This window comes from Bos taurus, chromosome 12 (genome assembly GCF_002263795.3).
Source record: "Bos taurus isolate L1 Dominette 01449 registration number 42190680 breed Hereford chromosome 12, ARS-UCD2.0, whole genome shotgun sequence".
NCBI lineage: Eukaryota > Metazoa > Chordata > Mammalia > Artiodactyla > Bovidae > Bos > Bos taurus.
Window position 1 is genome coordinate 12,630,798 of NC_037339.1, and position 26,211 is coordinate 12,657,008.

A 26,211-nucleotide genomic window follows, 5' to 3' on the forward strand; every position below is an offset into this window, starting at 1 on the left:
TCTTGCACCTACTATGCAATGAGCACATCGAAGCCATCTTGCACCCAGCCACAAGATGACAATAAAAAACCACTGATTTTTAGTTGGTTGTATTACTGTCCAATACTTTGCCCACCTGATCTGAAGAGCCGACTCATTGCAAAAGACCCCAGTGCTAGGAAAAATTGAGGACAGGAGGAGAGGGGAGCAACAGAGAATGAGATGGTTGGATGACATCATTGATTCAATGGACATGAGTTTGAACAAACTCCGGGAGATGGTGAAGAACAGGGAAGTCTGGCATGCTGCAGTCCATGGGGTCACAAAAAGTGGGACATGACTGAGTGACTGAACAGCCACAGACTGTTTTAAAATTTGCTCCATACAATTCACTCCTTTATTGCTATACCTAGGATAGACTATTCCCAGAGCCCTGCTTTTGGCACAGTTCCGAAATAGAAATAAACCTCTTCATACCACTGATGGTAGAAGACAGAGTTAGCAGATTCAGAAAACATACATTGTTCAGAATACAGGGAGTCACAAAGCAAGATCATTAAAACCAGTGAAGATAAATCACTCCTAGTTTGTAAGTAAATAGGGGTAGAAATTTTGCAAAGCATTTTTGGAAGAAGCAGGTAGGATAAGTAAAGTTATGCTGCAGTAACAAACAACACAAAAATTTCCGTGGCTGAACACAAACAAAAGTGATTTTTTTGCATCCATCATCCATCGTCAATGTGAGGTGGTAAGACCTCATTCTACTCATTTTAGCTACTCCAGGATGCAAGTTCTATCTCAAAATGTGAGTCTGTGTTTGTTGAGGCAGGAAAAGAGAACATGGTGAAGTATGCACAAGCTCTTAAAGACTCTGCTTGAAAATGATGCTCATTGCTTTTACCAAAGAAAGTTATTAATATATGGCACATCTAACTTTAAGAAATCATGGAAGTATAATCCCTACCAACCTACTGGAAGGAGAGCTGAACAATTTGGGGAATCATCCTAGTAATACAATTGATTCAAAATTTGTACTTAGAGAATTTTGAGCAACCATAAATGTATAAATAAATGCAGTGGATATGTACACAGTATGGGTCATACTGTTATGGCCAACAGCAGATGAAAGCTGAGACAATAGAAGAAGAACAACAGGATTGGGCATTAAAAGAAGAAATATGGATTTAAGTCAGATCAGATTTGTCACTGAAAGTCGCTCAGTCATGTCCAACTCTTTGTAACCTTATAGACTATACAGTCCATGGGATTCTCCAACCCAGGGATCGAACCCAGGTCTCCCACATTGCAGGCAGATTCTTTACCAGCTGAGCCACCAGGGAAGCCCAAGAATACTGGAGTAGGTAGCCTATCCCTTCTCCGGCGGATCTTCCTGACCCAGGAATCAAACTGGAGTCTCCTGCATTGCAGGTGGATTCTTTACCAGCTGAGCTACCAGGGAAGCCCTTCTCAACTGGGGTTTTGTGAGAGATTTAATCCTGAAAGTTCTATGCACCAACAATAGCACTAGGGTATTAGCTGTATTCCCTCAAGACAATTGAAAAAATAGTCTCTCAAATAACATTCTGTGGAGTTTACTCCTGTCATGGAACCCTGGCTGAAGCAAGGCTCTTTGTCATACATGTATAAATGCTTTCACCATCTTTAAGTAGAGGGGCCTGGGAAGCACTGGGGAACCAAAAAATTCATATGACCTGTTTTTTTTTGTAATATTTGCTTTATTACAGTGGTCTGAAACAGAATCCACAGCATTTCTGAGGTATATCTATAATGAATATATGTACATTTGTGGCTGATTCATGTTGATGTATAGCAGAAACCATGACAATATTGTAAAGCAAATATCTTGCAAGAGAAAAAAAAAAAAAACCACATAATTGGACCAGAAATCCCTTCCTCCAGGTAAAATAAACTCGGAGAGTTGAAGCTTCTTTGTTAAAATTCAACAGGGACTTCCCTGGCGGTCCAGTGGTTAACACTCCACGCTTCCAATGCAGGAGGTGCGGGGTCCATCACTGGTCAGGGAACTAAGATCCTACTTGCCGCTGACATTTTTTAAAAAAGAAAAATTAAACAGGAAAGTCCAACTAAAATTGAATCTGCTGGGTTGGGACCAAAAATACATGATGGATTATGAAAAAGAACTTTGTAACAAGCTGACGCTTTGGCCTTGGAGACACCTTCAGAGAGGTGCCTTTTGGGGGGATTGGTTAATGTAGACTCTGCCCAGCTGGGATGACTTGGTTGGTGCAGATCCATCCCAAATATCCAGTCTCTCTTTTCCTGGTACCAGCGGGCTAGTCTGCATGGTGTTCTCAAGGTGATGGGAGAAGTACAAGGAACCCTAGGAAAAATACATAAGGCCTCTTGAGGCTCTGGCTCTGGATGGGTACAGTATGACGTTGGCCTTATTGGCAAAAACAAGTCACAGGTCCAAACCCCAAACCAAGAATCAGAGAAGTACATCCTGCCCAAATCGAGTGTACATTGCAGTTAGGTGGAAAGAAGTGAAGATTCAAGGAGAGGTAAAACAACAACCCCCCCACACCCAAAACTGCAAAGAGCTAATAAGACTTTTGATCACAAATTCAAGTAAATAAACAGACTTCTAATAAATAATAATTTGTACATTACATGTTTACTGAAGGAAGGTTATTTGCCTTCTCAGCAAGATTCTGACCCTATTCTTTCAACCAAAATCTATCTTTAAAAATGTGATGAGGAGTATTGTTTGTTTTTCTCATCTACCCGGAGTTTTGCGGCAGTGTAAGGTCTGGCTAATTTCTTTGCTGTCTGGCAAGAGCACGGCTTCCCTCTGAATGGTTTTGATTCAGTCTACCTCTGAGAAAGGGCAGGGCACGTAACAGCAACATGTGCAGGGTTGAGTGGAGGGGATTAAAAACATCTTTTTGCCACTGGGAGGAAAACAAAACAAAACTGTGTTTAGATTTTAACTTCCTTGTGGGCAGACATGTCTTACCCTTCTTTGGATTCCTGCCCGTGATAAAAACTGGGGGCAGAGGGCTGCGGTAGAACAGACACTGGCCTAGGAGTCGGAAGCCTAGATTCTCAGCTCAGCAGGTCACTACCGCTCGTAAACTTAAACCAGTTGTTTTAGCTCTCCGGCCCTCAATTTCCTGTTCTATGAATGGGAACTGATAGTAAGGCGACCTACTTATCTCCAAAGGTGTGTGAAGAACAAATAACACAGCAAATAGAGAAGATGTGCTCCCATATACGTGCAGTCCGTCTAAATTCTGTTCTTGTTAGGACATGAGCTTAAGGAGACCAAGGCTATGGATTTAAGCTCCTTAGGTTTCAGACTCAGGAAAAAGCTGCTCCAACACCTACATGTTACTTCTTTCCCTGCTGATGAAATCAGGACTTAGGAGGAGCAGAACAACCTCGATGCTTCTGGAAAGAGTGGTTCTGGGAAGCCCTGTCCCTAAGCAATTTGTTTTAACATGTTTTTTGATGTCATGGACTACATTAAGTATCTAAAGAAAGCTATGGCTCCTCTCTCCGGGGCAAAAAACGTGCACCTAAGTCTTATGAGGTTCCATGGTGACTCAGTGGTAAAGAATCTGCCTGCCTGAATCTGTAAAGAGTGCAGAAGACGCAGGAGATGTAGGTTCGATCTCTGGGTGGAGAAGGAAATGGCAACCTGCTCCAGCATTCTTGCCTGGAAAATCCCATGGACAGATGAGTTTGGTGACCACATACAGCCCATGGGGTCACATGCAGTCAGACATGACTGAGTGACCAAAGAACCACCAGCACAAGTCTCTGAGCACACACTCCTCTTAGAACCCTTGCTTTAGAGAAATAATTGCCCTGAGCATAGTCCAGCGCTCAGCCCGGCACTCCTGGGAGCCCTGTCTATATTTCCTCATGTCCCTTCCGCAAGACGACTCCACCAGAGCTCCACCGACAGAACTAAGCCCTCACCGGGCTTCTTTCTCTCGTTTTCTGCTTCTCCTCTCCACAGAGAGAGAGATTTAGCTCCAAGATGTTAGTGTATATTGGCCCAGGATGTTCTTCGAAGGCTGTTTTGCAAAAGGATTTTCCTTCAGCCATCCTCCTCTCTGCCCCTCCTCCGTCTCCCACTCCTCTTTTTCTTCTTCCAGTTCTTCTCTTCTTCTTCCTCCTCCTCTTTCTTTTCTTCCTTAGAAACAGCTCTTTTCTATTATTTTACGGAGGCATACCATGGTGATGCACCTGTAGCGGTCCCCAACGTTTTTGGCACAGGGACTGGTTTCGCGGAAGACAGTTTTTCCACGGCCTGAAACGGGTGAGGGGTGAGGGGTGGTTTCAGGATAATTCAAACCCATTACATTTATCATGCACTTTATTTCTAATCTAATGTCCTTGCTGATCTGACAGGAGATACTAATCCACATTCAGAGGTTGGGGACCCCTGCCTCAACAGACATCGTAAAAAGGCACATCATTAGTTAGTATAAGCTCTGAAATTGTTTACTTTGGTCTGATAGCTCAGTTGGTAACGAATCCACCTCCAATGCAGGAGACCCTGGTTTGACTCCTGGGTCGGGAAGATCCTCTACAGAAGGAAGAGGCTACTCACTCCAGTATTCTTGGGCTTCCCTGGTGGCTTAGATGGTAAAGAATCCACCTGCAATGTGGGAGACCTGGGTTCGATCGCTGGGTTGGGAAGATCCCCTGGAGAAGGGAAAGGCTACCCACTCCAGTATTCTGGTCTAGAGAATTCCATGGACTGTATAATCCATAGGGTCACAAAGAGTCAGACACAACCGAGCTTCTTAAAAACAAAAGTAGGGAAAGAATCCAAGGCATTCGTTTACATCCTTTGTTGCTCAGTTGCTCAGCTGTGTCTGACTCTGTGGCATCCTAGACACCAGACTACCCTGTCCTTCACTGTCTCCTGGAGTTTGCTCAAACATCCCTGGAGGTGAGTAAATCATAGCACCTTAAATAAACAAGCAACTAGTCCCTTCCCTCCAGCATTTCCTTTTGCGACAGAACTGCTAGTTTAGCTCTCCAGTATAGGTTACCAGTTAAAAGTACACATAAACTCGGTTATCATCCATAGCATCCCACCTTGGAGGACATTTAGGCTTATAACCACTGAAGGATGAGGATCACTGGAAAAAATGAGCAAGGCATATAAGGACTAAGTGCGGGAAAAGAAATTATGACTCCGAAAATTCACAGACCATGACAATTGGAAAAAAGATGATATCAGCAAATGTGGTGATTTTTCTACAGCACTCAAATTCCTGTCTTGTATGTCAACTGAAAAGAACTTTGTCCCAGGGATATCACACCATAATTCACACACATGCTGAGGTTTTGAAATTTTTTAAAATAATAATTGCAAAAATTTTTAAATAGTCTTCTACTCCAGTTCGTGCGTTACCTTTCTTGGTGATATTTTCTGATGGTTGGACAAGTGATCATTTTATTCTATTGATATTATTTTACATCCATATCATTTTTATACTTACTGTACATCACATTGCTCAGATTTAATTTATGAGCAATTAAACAGAGGCGCTGCCCTTTTAAAATATATTTCTACGTGTTTAACAGTTGCCCAGGGAAAGAACAGCAAAAGGAGGACACTGCTGAGCCATGGATCTAACGATTCTTCTGTGGTCATGGACTTCATCGAATATCTAAGGAAAGTGATGGCTCCTCACCCCACTGCCCACCCTGGGGAGGGGCACACGTATACAAGTGAGTGTGTGCCAAGTCGATTCAGTCGTATCTGAGTCTTTGCAACCTCATGGACTGTAGCCTGCCAGGCTCCTCTGTCCATGGGATTCTCCAGGCAAGATGATGGGATTGGGTTGTCATGCCTTCCTCTAAGGGGTCTTCCTGACCCAGGAATTGAACCCACAGAACCTGAGTTTCTTAAGTCTTCTGCATTGGTAGGTGGTTTATTTACCACTAACATCGCCTGGGAAGTCCCGCACCTATGCATGTGGACACACAATTTCAGGGTTTAGGTGGAGTTTTGCTCCTCCTAGAACTTCTGCTTTAAAGAATTAATTTACTTCCCATGCACTGGTGGGAAGATTGTAGTTTCTCTAGTTCATGCTTGCAATGATTGTTTTCTCCTTCTTCAGGCAATAGCCTATTGGAAATAAACCTTAAATAAACAAACCAGGTGAACTCTAATAAAAAATAACCAAACTACTTAAAAGAAAATGAAGGTGAGCAACCACGCCTTTCTGTGTGTTTTTATCTGGCTTTTATGAAAATGTTTTGGGTGTGGGAATTCAGCGTTTACAGCTGTGAGATTCTCTCATCCTTTGAACCCCGTTATATGTATAGCAGCTGCAGAAAGAGGTGAAGGTCACAGATAAAGATTTAATCATCCATGCAAACTACTTCACTGCATATTTTGCATAGCATTTCAAAGTGTTTCAAATAAGTGCCCACCTATTTGAGATGGCTGGTAAACATGAAAGAGAACTAGAAGACTGCATGGACCGTGATTTCCATACCATTTGCATGACTGTTAAAAGACATTGCTATTAGCAATGGTTGCTCAGAACTGGTCTGAAAGAGGCATGGGTTTGGAAGAGGTATTGTTTACTCTGAAGGAAATATTGTTTTCTTTGTTCTATGGGTAAATATCTCATCTAATTGCTCTCACTAGATTTTCTCTGAAGACGCTGGCACTGATCAATATTTCTCTGGAGAAACTATTGAGTGATAGATCATCTATGTTTTTTTTTTCTTTTATTTGTAAAGATTAAATCAATAAGCCCACTGATACTACAGTAAAATGATTTAAAAATAAAATAAATACTAGTCAGATGTCCATAATCTAGACTTTTATTCCTTCTTCCGATTCCCTTTTCTTTTCTGCCCTTACGGAAATTAACTTTGAATAAAAATCTTCACCAAAGAGTGACCCAGAACCTGGGGAAAAAAGAGTAAATCTCAGCTACTGAGCTCTAAGGTTAAGAAAATCTAAAGGCAATAATTTGGAAGGAGATGCTTCTTGTAGAAGCCACTACCACCGTAATCATCACCACCCGACCATCACCAGCAACATCGACACCAGCAGCACCACCTCCACGTCTCTTACCCCCAGCATCACCACCTCCATCGCCATCGTTATCATCACCATTACTGCCTCTATCATCAACATTGTTAATATTATTAACCATTGCTATGTGCCAGGAACTGTGCTGGGAACTTCCCTTGCAGTGTTTTAATAACCCTCGTCTTTCACATGAAGCGGGGCATTTGCACACGCTAGTCCCATTGCTCCAAGGCTCTTCCCTGCCCCTCTCTGATCAGCACTGATGACTGAGCGACTAAGCACAGCACAGCATCCTTCAGAGAACACTTCAGACAACACTTACCTGGTGAAGAACCCCGTCCCCGATTCTATGTCCTTCTGTGCCCTTTACTCTTCTCCATTACTAAACTGTAAGCTCTAGGAAAATGGGGACCGCATCACTTCCTACACACCAGGCAGCATGTCACGTACAGCACACCACCGAGGACTTGAAACTGTAATCATTCAATACACGCTGCGTTGGGCCATGTGTGCAGCCACAGAGCATGGAATTCAGGATGCCACTCCAGTACTTTCCAACATTAGAGACTAACCCGTTGTTGCTACACCTTCCCCCCTTCCTCCTCTGCCTTCCTTCTTCTCTTCCTCCTCAGCGCAGCAGTATAGTGTATTAGTAAAAGGGATGGTTTCATATTTAGACATCTGAGTTTAAATTCAGGTAGTACTGCAAAGCACTAAGTGCTCAATATTTACTATTACTTTGATTACTGTCCTTTCCACTTCCGATCTGTGGATGGGGTGTGTCAAATCAGATGTATGATCGTGTCATTTGAATTAGCCAGGGCACCTGCCAATGAAACAGATAATTTAAGACTGACAATATTGGGGCTTCCCTGGCTACCCAGCGGTTGTGACCTTGAGCCTCCCCTGCAGGGGCATGGGCTTGATCCTTGGTCAGGTAACTAGGATCCAGCATGTCATTCAGTGTGGCCAGAAAAAAAAATGGCAATATTGGTTCAGAGAGGCATATGACACAGAGAATTAGATGAAATTTACTTAATTAATAGCTTGCTATGACTATAGAAAAGGAAAAAGATTAGAGACTAGTTACGTAGATAATGGTGATGGAAGGAGGATTTTAGTTAGAGGGGGATTCAACCAATCAGGAAAATTTGGGAACTGTTTGAGTGGTTTTAAGTCAAGGTATAGTGAAACCTTGAAGACCTTGCCCTAAGAACCAGGAAGGGCAGAGAGTAGAGGATGAGAGAAATGAAGGGTACCTACAAAAATTTCCAGAAATAGTTGATGGATATTAGCAAGGATATGAAAAGTGATGGGAATTTACTGCAAATACAGAGATTGACCCAAATACTAGGTGGCAAAGGTAATTATTAGCTAAAATGGTGGTGAATTAAGATAAATTTTAAGGTAAAGCATGGATTTGCTTCATTCTTTCTTTCTTGTTCCTTTCTTTCTTTCATTTTTTCCCTCTTCTTTCTTCCATTTGTGTTTTCAAGGATTTGTTGTTGTTGTTCAGTCGCTGTCATGTCCAATTCTTTGCAACCCCATGCCCTGCAGCATGCCAGGCTTCCCTGTCTTTCACTATCTCCCAGAGTTTGCTCAAACTCATGTCCATTGAGTTGGTGATGCCAGTTTGTGCTAATACACTGAGTATGTTATCACCTTCACATTAAAAATCAACTAACAAGGAAGGCTATAAAGCAGTATCAAAAACTCTCTTAAATTTAGTAAAATCATTATGGCATGACAAACTGGATTTACAGGGTCAATGTGTGAGAAATAAATGAGAAAATTTTATATATCTGTGTGCATGTTGCAAAATAGAGAAAAATCAACATATCCTAGAAATTGGTGCTATAATTGCAGGTTTAATTTTACCAGTGGTTCTATTTCTCATAGTTTCCTGTGTTGGAGTTGATGGCATGGGAATGAATGACCACAGAATTAGTAATTATCCCATAATTTAAAAAGTGTGGTCAAATTTGTTTCTGTTAGCACTAAGTTTTCCACTTGCCTAAAAACTTACTAAACAAAATATTTGGGGGAAATGGACCAACCTTAGATTCCCTACACTAGAAGCTAGTGAAGATAACGATATCATTAAACTCACCATCTTTTTGAGAAAATGAAAAATGATGGTTGATATTTATCTCTATATAGCTACATTCATTAAATCCCACTGTCTTGAGATGTGGACAGAATACAAAAAAGTATTTTTGAATTTTAATTTGCACAATAAAATTGATTAAGATTATTCTGGCCATTCTACTTATTTATAGGACAAGAGTGACTTAAAACAAAAGTTGGAAATTCTCTGTGTAATGTTTCACCTACAGTAAGCTCACACTCTCATATTGTATAAATTTCCCTTGATTCTAATTTCTCAAGACAGAAAAATTGCTGTAATTTCTTTATACCTACAGCTTTACCAGATGTAGAGAGGATACCCAATGAGAACTGATTGATGAAGATAGATACATCTATGGTGTTGAGATTAAAGTTCTGTAACTCTAACTTAGTGGCTAATGGCCTGGGAAAGAATGTAGGTAGGGAGACCTGGATTCACCAACAAATTACAGAAAAGTCACAGAAATAGTCCTTTCCTTAAATGAAGGTGGAAGTGTGGAGTGTTAGAGAAGAAGGAGAACTGGATGCTTTTCTAGAATTCATCTGTTTGGTCTTCAGGTTACTTGTCTTGAACACACTAGTCCACATCACCTTTCGATGATGGTGATGGGCCCTCATCCTTTATTTTTATTTTATTTTTTATCACTTAATTAATTTTATTTTTCGTTGGGCTGGGTCTTCATGCCGTGCTGGGGCTTTCTCTCGTTGCGGCGACCGGGGGTTGCTCTCTAGCTGCAGCACTCAGGCTTCTCACTGCGGTGGCTTCTCTTGCTGTGGGGCATGGACTCCAGGCACGTGGCCTCAGTAGGCACGGTTCGTGCGCTCTAGAGCATGGGCTCAGTAGTTTTGGCCCACAGGCTTCATTCCAACTTGGCATGTGGAACCTTCCTGGATCAGGGATCAAACCTGTGTCCCCTGCATTGTCAGGCGAATTCTTATCCACTATACCACCAGGGAAATCCTGCCCTCATCCTTGAAGAGAAACTCTGAGGTAGATGGTCAGAAACTCTGCCTAGATGGAGCAGCTGGATGCAGATTATATGCCTTCTTCCTGTCTGCTCAGCCCAAGAAGAATATGGAGAGGCTCTCGGAGGGGCAAGTTGTCCCCCAGCCAGAGATGGCTGAGAAGCTTTGGCTTCTCTCTTCGCTTTCTCTTCTCACTTCAAGACAAAGAACCTGGTTAGACGTTCGCTGACTCCAGCTACGAGGGAGGCAGAGAACCCCACTTCTTTCATATATAACTGGAAGACCCAGCCCCTCAAAGGACTTAAAACCATTATGAACACAACTAGTTCTTAAGGTATTGGAGTTATCAGCATGTTTGAACTTGAAAGTAACAATGATTCCTTTTTCCTGATTCTAAATGCAATGCACAGTGATTGCAAACATTTTGTAGAATACAGAAAAATATAAAGAAGATAAACATTGGACTTCCCTGGTGGGGCAGCGGGTAAGAGTCTGCCTGCAGGAGACACAGCTTCGATCCCTGGTCTGGGAAGGTTTCACAAGCCGCAGAGGAACCAAGTCCATGCTCCATAACTACTGAAGCCCTCGTGCTCTAGGGCCTGCGAGTTACAACCACCAAGCCTGTGTGTTGCAATCCAAGGATAAATAATTTTTTAAAAGAGTTTGAAATCCTTTTTTTTAAGGTAAAAATCACTTGGGATCATCCAGAAATTATAACATTTAACCTTTTAGAATTTGTCCTTCTTTTGTCCATAAAATAAATGAATAAATATGTAAAAGCAAATATGATCATAATGTATATAGTGTTTATAGCCTTATTTTTTTCCTTAATATACTATGATCACTATCCCATATCCTTACATGATTTTTAAAAAATTTTTATTGAAATATAGTTGATTTACAATGTTGTATTAGTTTCAGATGTAGCCTTAAATGGTTTTTAATGACTGCAGAGCATATCTATATTTATCTAAACTCTTTTGGCCATGTAGGTTGCTTACAGTTTTAGAATTAAAAAGAATGCATCCCCGAAATAGTAGGAATAATCCTCCCACTCATTAGCCTATGAAATCACCCAGCCCATAAAAGCTAGCCACGCTATATTTGGGGCCACTCTCGCCTTCTGAGATGGCCCACACTCTCTCTGTGAAGTGTGTTTCTCTCTAAATAAATCCACTTCTTACCTATCAAAAAAAATAATGTGATGATGAATCCCCTTGTCAATAAATCTGTACACTTTTCTAAGATATCCGTATGGTCTGTTTCTCTCCAGTAATCATGGTTTTTCTTAATTTAGAATCAGATAAAAACACCTTTAAAAGATATTTTTTTTTAATGCCATTGACCACATACCCATATACAGATGCACACGAGAAAAGGCTTAATCAATTTAAGAACACCTCAGGATTGTCTCAAAAGCATTAGTGGCAGAATCTTCCACTCTTAACCTTTCCACACAGTCACCAATAAATTGTGACTAGGTAAGTCTGAGAAAGCACACCTCATTTAAAAAGCGTCATCTGGGGTAAGGTTACCTTGGAGAGTGATGGATTCGTGATATACTGAGAATAATGAAGTGAAGTCCAATTTGATAAAACCTCTCATCCCTTACTTCACGTTTTTTTTTTTTTGGCCTTAGGGGATGAAGGAGAAAGACAATTTTCAGAGCTGAATTACTGAGATTTTCTACAGGCTGGCATTATGCTCCATGCCCTTCAACCTGCCACGATGGGAGCCCTTCATTTTTAATTTCCTGGTCCCTGTCTTTCACTCCAGATGGAAAAAAGAATCTCAAAATCTGTCCTTGTATTGCCTCTAAAAAGGTTTTTGCAGGTTTGAAGTGAAATGTTCAGCAAATCACCAGGTATTAAATATCACCTGTGTCATTACTCACATGCATCATTGACACAGCCTTTAAAACTAGAAGTGAGGAAGTGGATTTTATTTCCATAACCTGTAAATCCACCACAAGCCTTGACCAAGCTCCATAGGGAGAGCCTGTGTCATATGACTTCCTTCCAAGCCACCTTGATGTGACCTTGCTGGCTCAGCAGCCTGACGGCCTAGCGTAATGGCAAGACAGGACTGATTGTGCAGAGGCTGAAAACCATGAACACTTGGGAAGAATCTCAGTGCTGGGAGGCATTCAGTTCAGTCGCTCAGTTATGTCCAATTCTTTGCAACCCCATGAATCAAAGCATGCCAGGCCTCCCTGTCCATCACCAACTCCTGGAGTTCACTCAAACCCATGTCCATAGAGTCGGTGATGCCATCCAGCCATCTCATCCTCTGCCATCCCCTTCTCCTCCTGCCCCCAATCCCTCCCAGCATCAGTGAGTTCCTTGTCTCACTGTGCTCCACTAAATATCAGGTCTGCCCCTAAAGCCAACATGGGGTGAAACCAAGATGGTGGTGATGTTGGTAAAATGTCGAATCCTGGCTCTTCAGCTGTTTTCTACCTTGATCCTACTTGGGTTGCCTTATTTTACTCACATGCTTAATTTTTTTTTTTTTTTTTTAATATCTCAGCATTAATTAGATTGGGGCTTCCCAGCTGGTGCTAGTGGTAAAGAACCTGCCTGCCAATGCAGGAGATGAAAAAGACGTGGGTTTTATCCCTGGGTCGAGAGAATCCCATGGAGGAGGGAATGGCAACCCATTCCGGTATCCTTGCCTGGAAAATCCCACAGACAGAGGAGCCTGGCTGGCTACAGTCCGCAGGGTTGCACAGAGTTGGACACGACTGAAGTGACTTAGTGTGCACGTTAACAAGATTCTCTCTCCAGAAAGACTCTGATAGGAGGTTTATTACCCCTACCCCTCAACTTTAGCAGAAAGCAGGGTTTGGCAAGTTGGTAGGGAAGGTGAGGGTACCTTGTTGCCCCAAATTTTACCAGTCGTAGAGGGCTCCCCGAGAGTAATTTGACTCTTTTTATTTTTACCATCTGTGGAGAATGTGTATTAGTGAAAATGGATTAGAGTTATAGGTGACTATTCAAGAAAGAAAGCATGATACTTAAAAAAAATAAGACTCTCGCTCAACATAGTATATTATTTGTTTGAAGTCAAGGATAAGGGTCATATAATAACAAAGATCCCAGTTGGTCAGCAGATACAATTACTCTCTCTTTGCTCTCTTCTTCTGGGTGTCCTTGAACTCTGATTCTTTGGACAGTGTTGCTGACTCGTTTGGAATGGTGCAGACACCCACCTTGGAACCGACATTCAACTGCTGCTCTTTGCTTCTTTGCTTCTCAATCCCGCTCCTGCTTGAGTTATTCAAAGTCACCACTAGAGTCTTTCTACAATGCTAATGGCAGGCACCCTCTATTAACTAAAAAGCAATGTCCTTGAAGCATACATTAATTCATGGGGAATAGAGCTGTATATTAAAGTTATTTTCTAATCAGTTTCTCTGGTGTTACAGTGAACTGCAACTCAATAAGCAAGGAAGTTAGTAAATCATAACTGGTGAGGAGAACTCATTTTCTAAACATCTTAAACATTCCAGGTTGGCTGCAAGCATACTGGGAAGAAAAGCTCGGGAAGGGAGGAAGCCAGATGTTGAGCATGAAGCAATGCTCGCGAAGCTGCTGGGCACCTGTGTGTCTGTGCAGGCATGTTTTGGCCCATTTGCAGGGGCTCAGTGGGATGACTTTGTATAACTCAGTGTCATGAAGACAGGATGGCCAGATTGGAACCTGGAAGCAAGAATCCCAACAGGCTGGCCTTTCTGATGCGTTTTAGTACCATGTCCAAGAAAGCTGTACTTTCTCATATTCAAGGTTTCAAATAGTTTTTCTCCGTGACTATCAGGAAATGAAAAGAATTAACCAAAATCTCTGTGGACAGTGACTGCAGCCATGAAATTAAAAGACTCTTCTCCTTGGGAGAAAAGCTATGACAAACCTAGGCAGCATATTAAAAAGCAGACACATCACTTTGCTGACAAAGGTTTGTAGAGTCAAATCTATGGTTTTTCCAGTTGTCATGTACAGATGTAAGAGTTGGACTATAAAGAAGGCTAAGTCCCAAAGAATTGATGCTTTAGAACTGTGGTGTTGGATAAGACTCTTGAGAGTCCCTTGGACTGCAAGGAGATCCAACCAGTCAATCCTAAAGGAAATCAAGGAGGTTAGTAAATCATAACTAGTGTTATGGAAGGACTGATGTTGAAGCCGAAGCTCCAATACTTTGGCCACCTGATATGAAGAGCTGACTCACTGGAAAAGACCCTGATGCTGGGAAAGATTGAGGGCAGGAAGAGAAGTGTATGACAGAGAATGAGATGGTTGGATGGCATTGCTGATTCAATGGCCGTGAGTTTGAGCAAACTCTGGGAGATAGCAAAGGACAGGGAAGCCTGGCATGCTCCATGGGGTAGCAACTGAATAACAACAGCAATGAGGAAATGATAAGAATTAACCACGAGATAAGGACTAGTCTTCGAGTTACTGCTTTGAATTTTCTGGCCATGTGGGAGCAGTTTGTTTCTCTGGTCTCTTATGACCTGGTGTTAGCTGGATAGGAGCTAGTGCTGATACCATTGGCCAGGTATGTCTTGTCTGTCTGGATATCAAAAAGTCTCACCGTTCATCTCTATCGATCACCCATAGTGAAAGAAATTATTTCTGAAACTCTGAAGTCAGGATTTGTTGTGGATTCAACTGAGACCCACCTTGACTTGTCCAAAAATGGGAGGATTACTTTTTCTACAGACTGGAGAGTGATCTTCAAAAACACTGGTCAGGAGTAGACTCTTTTGGCCAAACACAATTTTATGCAGCATGTCAGCATGAAAAATAAATAAAAGCGTGTCTTCTCTGGTATCCCTGGCATTCAACCATGAAACTCTACAGCACGAAGTCGTCTCTGGATGACCTATACTAACCAAAGTGGAAAATTCCTCTCCAAATTTGTATGGAAGCAGAACCTGCTTGCGCTAAGCGGTAGCCCATGGAAAGAACCTGGCAACATTGACGGATGTCCTAGAAGCAACTCCATGCAACTCATTTTGTGTTTACAGTAGGGATGTTGTTAAGGATGTGGTTGATGACATCCCACAGTGTTTCCTTTATGAAGATCTGCTGAAGACATTTTTCTCTTCCCTCAGGGCCGTGATTAACCACATTTCTCCTGAGCAGCTGGGTATAGTTACATATTGTAGCTACTGTATGTTGAGGCACATCCCTACCGATAGCCTGGGGCTCTATCACAAACCTGTAGCACAGGATTCTCCAACCTTGCTGCACACTAGGACCATCTGGGGAGCTTTGTAAGTGCGAGTGGCAGGGCTGACCCCAGACCAATTGCATCAGAATCTCAAGAGGGACATTGGCATTTTTTAAAGTTTTTTGGTTGATTCTGACATGCAGCCAAGGTTTAGAACCACTGCTCTGGGGCCTTCTTGCACATACTATGGGCCCCACTTTTTTCTATCCAGTTGTCCAGTTTGTTCATTCTGTACATGTCTTCATTAGCCTTGTAAATCTTTCTTTGAAAGTGAGTGGATGTGCATTGTTGTTCTGTCGCCAAGTCATGTCCAACTCTACGCCCCCATGGACTGCAGCACACCAGGCTTCTCTGTCCCTCACCTTCTCCCAGAGTTTGCCCAAGTTCATATACAGTGGATGTGCACACATACATATATACACATCTTGTTGATGATGATTAATGAATGAGTTAAGAATGGTCACTTTTGGGTGGGGGAGGGGGGGAAATCAAAGTTTTCCAACCAGGGCTTGAACCTGTGCCCTCCGCATTGGCAGCACAGAGTCCTAACCACTGGACCACCAGCGAATTCCCAGTCACTGTTTTTAGATTAAATTCAATAATTCTTACCACCTTGTCCAATAGTACATATGTTGGTCTCCAGGAAGCAGATGCCCAATCTCAATTAGAATATCAGCTGCTGGAGGGCAAGGAAGCCATACAGAGCAAGCGTGAGGAATGTGGGCATCAGGATCCCACCCACCTGGGCTGAATGCTGGTTCTGCCCCTCACTCTATGACCTTGGTCTGTTCATTCATCTGAGGAGGTCTTTTTTATCTGTAAGAGGGAGTGCTCAGATCAGATCAGTCGCTCAGTCGTGTCTGACTCTTTGCGACCCCGTGAATCGCAGCATGCCAGGCCTCCCTGTCCATCACCAACTCCCGGAGTTCACCCGGACTCACGTCCATCGAGTCAGTGATGACATCCAAACATCTCATCCTCTGTCGTCCCCTTCTCCTCTTGCCCCCAATCCCTCCCAGCATCAGAGTCTTTTCCAATGAGTCAACTCTTCGCATGAGGTGGCCAAAGTACTGGAGTTTCAGCTTTAGCATCATTCCTTCCAAAGAAATCCCAGGGCTGATCTCCTTCAGAATGGACTGGTTGGATCTCCTTGCAGTCCAAGGGACTCTCAAGAGTCTTCTCCAACACCACAGTTCAAAAGCATCAATTCTTCGGCACTCAGCCTTCTTCACAGTCCAACTCTCACATCCATACATGACCACAGGAAAAACCATAGCCTTGACTAGACAAACCTTTGTTGGCAAAGTAATGTCTCTGCTTGTGAATATGCTATCTAAGTTGGTCATAACTTTCCTTCCAAGGAGTAAGAGTCTTTTAATTTCATGGCTGCAGTCACCATCTGCAGTGATTTTGGAGCCCAGAAAAATAAAGTCTGACACTGTTTCCACTGTTTCCCCATCTATTTCCCATGAAGTGATGGGACCGGATGCCATGATCTTCGTTTTCTGAATGTTGAGCTTTAAGCCAACTTTTTCACTCTCCACTTTCACTTTCATCAAGAGGCTTTTGAGTTCCTCTTCACTTTCTGCCATAAGGGTGGTGTCATCTCCATATCTGAGGTTATTGATATTTCTCCCGGCAATCTTGATTCCAGCTTGTGTTTCTTCCAGTCCAGCGTTTCTCATGATGTACTCTGCATATAAGTTAAATAAACAGGGTGACAATATACAGCCTTGAAGTACACCTTTTCCTATTTGGAACCAGTCTGTTGTTCCATGTCCAGTTCTAACTGTTGCTTCCTGACCTGCATACAAATTTCTCAAGAGGCAGATAAGGTGGTCTGGTATTCCCATCTCTTTCAGAATTTTCCACAGTTTATTGTGATCCACACAGTCAAAGGCTTTGGCGTAGTCAATAAAGCAGAAATAGATGCTTTTCTGGAACTCTCTTGCTTTTTCCATGATCCAGCGGATGTTGGCAATTTGATCTCTGGTTCCTCTGCTTTTTCTAAAACCAGCTTGAACATCTGGAAATTCACGGTTCACATATTGCTGAAGCCTGGCTTGGAGAATTTTGTGCATTACTTGACTAGCGTGTGAGATGAGTGCAATTGTGCAATAGTTTGAGCATTCTTTGGCATTGCCTTTCTTTGGGATTGGAATGAAAACTGATCTTTTCCAGTCCTGTGGCCACTGCTGAGTTTTCCAAATTTGCTGGCATATTGAGTGCAGCACTTTCACAGCGTCATCTTTCAGGATTTGGAATAGCTCAACTGGAATTCCATCACCTCCACTAGCTTTGTTCGTAGTGATGCTTTCTAAGGCCCACTTGACCTTAGAGGGAGTGCTACTGCTCTACAAAGTTTAAGGATTTGATGCAACTGCATGTAAAACATTTAGTAGCTCACTTACCTCAAGCATTCAAAAGTGGTCATTTTAGCCATTTAAAAATGTTTTTCGGTCACTTGCCCATAGAATGTCTAGTACGTTAAACTTGCCCAAGTTGACTGGCTAAATTAGGGCTTCATCGAATGTTTATTTAATAAACTCAGATGTTCTTCTTAAAACAAAAAGAGGAAGAAGATGAAGCAGGCGCCATGATGGGATGTATGTGCAAAAAAACTTGCCTGCAGAAACAACTGGGAGGGAAATGAAGGAGGAGCTGAGACGGGCTTGGAGAACCAACAATGCATCTGACCTTAGGGAAGGAAGAAAAAAAAAAGAATAAAGCCTAGGTGATCCAGGTGGTACAGGGACAAAGTACCTGCCTGCAGTGCGATCCCTGGGTGGGGAAGATCCCCTGGAAGAGGAAATAGCAATCCACTCCAGTATTCTTGCCTGGGAAATCACATGGACAAAGAAGCCTGGCAGGCTATGGTCCATGGGGTTGCAAAGAGTCAGACACCACTGTGTGACTAAACACACACACACAAACAGTGGGTGTTGCGGCTTTAGGTAAGTTTGGCAAGGCCGATAGGGAGCTGTAGAGCCCAAGTCACCAGTAAGAGGAGCTTAAGGCCCCCAGGGGCAGGCTAGATTTAGCGCCCCCCCCCATGCTCAAGCCTTGGCTGGGAGCCCCCAAGGGAAGCGTAGCCTCCTGCTAACAGGTTGGTAGATTTCAGACCATCGCACAGGACCTGTAGGTCAATCATGCTCCCTGCAGCTGGATAGCTGAGAGGCACATTTCTATGGCAGCCTCCGTACATCACCTGAATTCCTTTCCCATGCTGACTCTTGCTATTATTTGTGTTTAGAAATAGCCAAGGATTATGAGGGATGAGGATATATGACAGGAGGATGAAAGAAAACAGCAGAGCCACGAAAATGACAAATGTGGGTGCCTGGACGTGGCTGCAGGGGGCAGACAGGGCAGCACCTGGAGCATTAATTCTGGTTCAGCCACAGAATGAAGACAGAGAAGTGGGGCGGGGGCAGAATGACAAGGGAGAGAAGAGTGATGCTTCCAGAATAAAGCATTTGAATGGGAGTGGGTGAGTGAAAAGGCCTGTGCTGGTTAGCCCTTGCCAGGAACCACTGGATCAGTGTGGATGTCACTGGCACCTAGGAAATGGCATATTTCAGCCGCCTCACCTCCATTGTTTCTGTAAAACGCATTTTGGGCTTTAATAGTAACAAACACGCTTTGGATCTTTAGCGTCATGGTTTTCCATCCTGGTTCCATGTGGCAATCATTTGGGGAGCTTCAGTGTACTGATGCCTGTGACTCTACCTGGATAATTAAATCAGAATTTTTAAGGGCAAGCATGGATATCAGTATTTTAAAAAAATTTTTAATTGGAGGCTAATTACTTTACAATATTGTGGTGGTTTTTACCATACATTGACATGAATCAGCCATAGGTATGCATGTGTCCCCCATCCTGAACCCCCCTCCCACCTCCCTCCCCATCCCATCCCTCAGGGTCATCCCAGTGCACCGGCCCTGAGCGCCCTGTCTCATGCATCGAACCTGGACTGGTGATCTATTTCACGCATGATAATATACATGTTTCAATGCTATGCTCTCAAATCATCCCACCCTCGCCTTCTTCCACTGAGTCCAAAAGTCTATTCTTTACATCTGTGTCTCTTTTGCTGTCTCGCATACAGGGTCATCGTTACCATCTTTCTAAATTCCATATATATGCTTTAATAGGACATCAGTATTTTAAAAAAGCACTTCAGGTTGTGGTAATGAGCCTTCTAGGTTTAGCTGCTTCAGCAAATGGTTCCAAAAAACTATTAGCAGAGCTTGTGAAAGGCCCATGAATAAAATATACATTTATTCACATAAATATCCGAGAACAATCTGAGGGTATGAGCATTGTATAAGGAAGGTGCTTCAGAGTGCTGAGATTTAACATTTAAATAACCCATGAAAATTTTATTTTCAGCCTGGCTCTTTCTGTTTGCATCAAAGACCATCACACACATATCATCTGCTCTGCCACACCAAAATTAGAGGGAAAAAAATCCTTTCTCTCTGCCTTCTCATATTCTCCTGGAAGCAGGGTGAAAAATGGGTTTCCGTTTCTTAACAGGCCAAAGCATGTTGGGTCCACTGTGTGGGTCCACTGCATGGACTGCAGAAGCAAATACACTACTGAGGTTCATTTCAACAATTACTGATTCATTATTTACCCTGTGCCCGATGCTGGGCAGGGCACTGGCACAGAGGGGTCACAGAACAAGATGAGTGGTACTTCTAGGATGCCCAGACCCAGCCCTGCTTGAGAATGGAGGGCCCGAATGTGTAGCTGTAAAAATGGCTATATATTCCTACATACTGGAAAGGAGAATGCTGTTCGAATAAAGACGAACCACCCAAGAGGCAGTCCAACATTGACTGTAGTAGTATTTTATGGTAACTTTATTTTCAGTACAAATCATCAATCATTAATTAATTAAGAATATCTTATGGGGACTTCCCTGGCAGTGCCAGTGGTTGATACTTTGCCTTGCAAAGCAGGGGATGAGGGCTTGATCCCAGGTTGCGGAAATAAGATCCCACGTGCCTTGAAGCCAAAAAACCAAAATACAAACAGAAGCAATATTGTAACAAATTCAATAAAGACTTTAAAAATATGGTCCAATTCTGTATAGCAAATAGCTGTCAATTAAAAAAAATAAGGTGGCAAAAAAAAAAAAAAAAGGTCCATATCGAAAAATAAAAAAAAAGAAGAGAAAAGTAGCACTGTATAGGATACTTCACTGATTTCAAAAAGGAAGCCCTGGGAATTTGTCTCATGTTTTTTGGCGGGGGCTGGTGGGGGGTTTCCCATGCAGAGCATTAAGTCTCCTTTCCACCAAAAAGTCCCTGTCATAGCTGAGCAATGGTCCACAACCCCCGACCCCAAGGATGTCCTAATCCCCACACCTGTGACTATGTTGTGTTCCATGGCAAAAGGAACTCTGCAAATGGGAATAAGTTAAGGACTCTGAAATGAGAGAGGATTATGTGGGTAGGTACAATTTAATCAATTTGATCACATGTATCATTAAAAGAGGAAAACCTTTCCCAGCTCTAGTCAGGGAGCTGTGACGATGGAAGGCAGGTCACAGAGACGGCCACGTGACCTGAGAGTGCGGGCTCTGAAATGGAGGAAGCGACTGTGAGCCGAGGAGTGCAGGCATCCCCGGAAGCTGAAAAAGGCAAAGAAAAGGGTTCATCACTAGAGCTTTTTGGAAGGAAAGCAGTCCTACTAACATCTATTTTAGTCCAGTGAGACTCACACGGAATTCTGACCTACGGAACTATAAGGTAACAAGTTGGTGTTGTTATATAAACCGTTTGATTTCTGATAATTTGCTGCTGCAGCAATAGGAAACTGACAGCTTCCCCAGTGGGGAAGAATCTGCCTGCTGTACAGGAGATGAGGGTTCGATCCCCTGGTTGAGAAAACCCCTGGAGGAGGAAACGGCAATGCCCTCCCATAATCTTGCCTGGAGAATCCCATGGACGGAGGAGCCTGGCGGGCTACAGTCTATAGGGTCTCAAAAGAGCTGGACAGGACTCAGCAACTCAACAACTACAGTCCCAGAGGATACCAAATCCACTTATAGAAAGATGACGCATGAGACTTAAATGCTTTTGGATTTTATTTTTTAAACTTTTTGGAATAATTTTAGACTTATGGAAGAGTTTCCAAATACTCTCTACTCAGGCTTCCATAATGTTAACATCACACAGAATAATAGTGACGTGATCGGTGTTAAGAAGTTAATACTGGTACAATACTATAAACTACAGATTTTATTCAGATATTACCAATTTCTCCACCAAAGTCCTTTTTTTCCCCTTCTGATCCAAGGTTTCTGTTTGCATTTAGTCATCGTGTCTTATCGGTCTCCTCCAGTCCGTGACAGTTTCTCAGACTTTCCTTGCCTTTCACGATCTCTGGTGTCTTCAGTTTGGGTTTGTGTAATGATTTCTCATGAGGACAGTGTGACTGTATTATTGAGAAGAACACCACAGAGAGGAGATTTTTCTCAGGGCATCGTATCAAGGATTCATGATGTGGAGTTGTTACTAGTGATGTTAACCTTGACCATTTAGCTACAGGTTTTTCGACTGTAAATTACCATCTTTCACTTTAAAACTAGTACATATAGTTTTGGGAAGAGATATTTTGAAGCTACACAAAAATCCTGTTTCTCCCTAAACATTGGCCCCACTAAATGCCATCTTTTACCCATGAATCTTACCTGCAACAATTACCACTGGAGTATGGTCATGGAGACTTTCTAGTTTCTTTAGTCCTTCTACATTTGTTAGTAGGAGATCTATAGAGAGAGTTGTTCCTTCTCCTAGTTGTACTTATTTATTCAGTTATTTATTTACATGGACGTAAGGATATTTGCTCTATCCTTTGGGTTATGACCCAGATCCATTATTCTGTTGCTTAAACTGTTTCAGTTGGCCACTGGGGGCTCTTTCAAGTAGATGTCCGTGCCTTTCAATATGCCTCAGTCCATTTTTTTTCTTTCTTTCTCTCTCTCAAGAAACTTTGTTTGTTTGTTTGTTTTTGTGCATTGCTCATCTTCTATTTACCCTGCCCCACCCCTGGGATCATCTACCACTCCAAAGAGGACCCTGATTTCTTTTATTGAAGAACAGTATTTGGAAGCCAAAGTTTGGATGCTAGGAGGGCTCATTGCTACTCAGGTGTCATGCTTCTAGTCTCTCACAGCATACAAAGCTAGAGATATGTGTATATGTACTAATTCATACACACACACAGTTATATATATATTTTCATATCTCTCATTTATATATATTTTAAAAATCAGTTCACACTGATTTCTCCAACTCCAATCTAACACCATAGGGTTCTTTCTTACCCCAACCCTTTCTTTTTAGAATCTGTTTCTCCAATTATGAGAAACCTGGATCTCATTATCTACAATTTACTTATCTTTTTTTATTTTTTGAAGATGAGTATATTTTATCCGCAACTCTCCCAGCTCCAGCAATCATACCACTGACCAGTCCAGGCTGGCAGTTGCTGGTTGGGTTCTGGGTGGAACGTTGGGGGTTTCTCCTGGTTCTGTTGTGGCTGGTGGACCCACGGTTACCAGGCAGAACCCTGTGGTAGGCCTAGTGTAATGCAGTGGCTGTGATCCTCTGTGCAGCCTGGCTTTGGGCTGGCCCTTTGGAAGGTGAGTGAGGTGGTAGTGAAGCCATTGCTCAATGACCTGAGTCCACAAGTCACTTTCTGCAGCATTCAAAGGGAGGCAGGGATGTGTCTGCTTGCCATCACCTTATTGGTGGGTCTCCTATTTACATTAAGACTTGTTCAGTCTGTTAGAAGCCGACTTTACCTAAGACGTGAAAGACAGCTCTCAGAAACACTGGCTGCATGGATTAATGAGAAATGCCAACTGCTCTGACAAGTTTAGGGTGGCTGAAAAGGAGTATGCAGAAACTGAATTGGTTCTAGAGAGTGCCAGGCTAGAAAAAGAGTCTTTAAACATAAGCCAACTTACAAATGCTTACAAGAAGGTGAAGAGGACCAACTTGATGTTGATGGAAAAATTAACTTCCTTGGTTAAAGAGCTGAAAAAGAAACCCAAACACTCGATACAGAAAGAAGAGATAGAGGAAATGCTAATGATGCTTGAAGTCATAGAGGAGATCACGAGACTTAGCATCTCACAAAGAGTTTCTCCAACCCTGCCAGGAGGCCAAGAGTCAAGCCCAGGTGGTCGCTTCTGCAGGAGGGGTCCTAGGATTTAAAACAATGCTGTGTTCCGCCCTGCCCCCCTCCCCGGAACCCCACCCAAGCCTCCTGAGCTGCCACACGGTATTCATCCACCTTGGCCTCCACCCGCGGGGTCATCGAGGCCAGTGGATCCAGAGGAACACCCCATCAGATGGAGTTCCTCCACCTTCACATGCTGGATTCAGCAATGAACTCCTTTATGGTCCATTCCTTCCTCCAAATCTAAAGAATCATGGACTTCCAAGAGCAAACCAAGAAATGCGGGACTTCCTCTTGACATAAAGTTTGTGGATTCTCTCTCATTAGCAGTGAAAAAATAGGTTGTACTTAAGAGACTAATCTTTTACTCAAGCTGAATCCTCATCAAACTGCATTTCTCAAGATAATGTTAATATCACTTATGTATGATATCTTATAAGCGAACTCTTTATATTTTATTCTGTATATAAATATAATTTGAAAGTACATTTGGTTTAACAATAAAGGCTTAGTTGTTGACAGTAATACTTTTTGAGTTGCATTATAAAATATGTTTACTTATTAGCTCAACCCTATAAAGCATATCAAATAGTTTCAGAATTGTGAACACATATCCTTGTGTGGAACAATTCACCAACTACAGTATTTATGTGTTCAGTTCAGTTCAGTCACTCAGTCATGTCCGACTCTTTGCAGCCCTATGGACTGCATCACGGCAGGCCTCCCTGTCCATCTCCAACTCCCGGAGTTTGCTCAAACTCATGTCCATCGAGTCGGTGATGCCATCCAACCATCTCATCCTCTGTCGTCCCCTTCTCCTCCCACCTTCAATCTTTGGCAACATCAGAGTCTTTTCCAATGAGTCAATTATTCGCAACAGGTGGCCAAAGTATTGGAGTTTCAGCTTCCACATCAGTCCTTCCAATGAATATTCAGGACTGATTTCCTTTAGGATGGACTGATTAGATCTCCTTGCAGTCCAAGGGACTCTCAAGAGTCTTCTCCAACACCACAGTTCAAAAGCATCAATTCTTTGGCGCTCAGCTTTCTTTATAGTCCAACTCTCACATCCATGAGAGCTTCCCTCGCGGCTCAGACAGTAAAGCATCTGCCTACAATGTGGGAGACCTGGGTTCAATTCCTGGGTCAGGAAGATCTCCTGGAGAAGGAAATGGCAACAACTCATTCCAGTATTCTTGCCTGAAAAATCCCATGGATGGAGGAACCTGGTAGGCTACAGTCCATGGCTTGCAAAGAGTCAGACACAACTGAAACTTCACTTTCTTTTCTTTCGCACATCCATACATGACCACTGGAAAAACCATAGCTTTGACTAGATGGACCTTTGTTGGTGAAGTAATGTCTCTGCTTTTTAATATGCTCTCTAGGTTGGTCATTGCTTTTCTTCCAAGGAGCAAGCATATTTTAATTTCATGACTGCAGTCACCATCTGCAGTGATTTTGGAGCCCAAGAAAATAAAGTCTATCACTGTTTCCACTGTTTCCCATCTATTTACCATGAAGTGATGGGACCAGATGTCATGATCTTAGTTTTTTGAATGTTGAATTTTAAGCCAACTTTTTCAGTCTCTTCTTTCATTTTCATCAAGAGGCTCTTTAGATCTTCTTCGCTTTCTGCCATGAGGGTGGTGTCATCTGCATATCTGAGGTTATTGATATTTCTCTGGGCAATCTTGATTCCAGCTTGTGCTTCTTCCAGCCCAGAGTTTCTCATGATGTACTCTGCATATAAGTTAAATTAGCAGGGTGACAATATACAGCCTTGATGTACTCCTTTTCCTGTTTGGAACTAGTCTGTTGTTCCATGTCCAGTTCTAACTGTTGCTTCTTGAAGTGCATACAAATTTCTCAAGAGGCAGGTCAGGTGGTCTGGTATTTCCATCTCTTGGAGAATTTTCCACAATTTGCTGTGATCCACACAGTAAAAGGCTTTGGTGTAGTCTATAAAGCAGAGATAGATTTTTTTTCTGGAACTCTTGCTTTTTTTATGATCCAATGGATGTTGGCAATTTGATCTCTGGCTCCTCTGCCTTTTCTAAATCCAGCTTGAACATCTGGAAGTTCATGCTTCACATACTGTTGAAGCCTGGCTTGGAGAATTTTGAGCATTACTTTACTAGTGTGTGAAATGAGTACAATTGTGCGGTAGTTTGAGCATTCTTTGGCATTGCCTTTCTTTGGGATTGGAATGAAAACTGACCTTTTCCAGTCCTGTGGCCACTGCTGAGTTTTTCAAATTTGCTGGCATACTGAGTGCAGCATTTTAAAGCATCATCTTTTAGGATTTGAAATAGCTCAACTGGAATTCCATCACCTTCACTAGCTTTGTTTGTAGTGATGCTTCCTAAGGCCCACTTGACTTCACATTCCAGGATGTCTGGCTCTTGGTGCGTGATCACACCATTGTGATTATCTGAGTCATGAAGATCCAGATATTTGTGTGTAGTCTTCTTATGTTTAGCCTTATAGGATCCAGTCAAAACACTGCCTTCCAAAGATACTTAGGTCCGCTGCTCTCTTCCCCACTGCTTAAGTGCTTAACCATTTTTACAACTTGTCTATTATTTCAAAATATAAGATGACACACAATTCACTCACTTTCATGTTCTCACCTTGAAAACATCCCTTT

At 42.5% G+C, this 26,211-nt stretch overlaps 1 long non-coding RNA gene across 2 annotated transcripts; it reads right to left on the minus strand.

The window, feature by feature from the left end:
• Window positions 1-20,814: 20,814 nt before the first annotated feature.
• LOC112449121 (uncharacterized) lies at window positions 20,815-24,048 on the minus strand. Of its 2 annotated transcripts, XR_003037613.2 has the most exons (3): window positions 23,347-24,020; window positions 21,629-21,809; window positions 20,815-21,003 (listed from the first exon to the last, which is right to left on the minus strand). It is a non-coding gene; the product is annotated as an uncharacterized lncRNA (long non-coding RNA). The 2 variants fall into 2 exon arrangements; XR_009496659.1 differs by having other exon boundaries at window positions 21,629-24,048.
• Window positions 24,049-26,211: the final 2,163 nt, after the last annotated feature.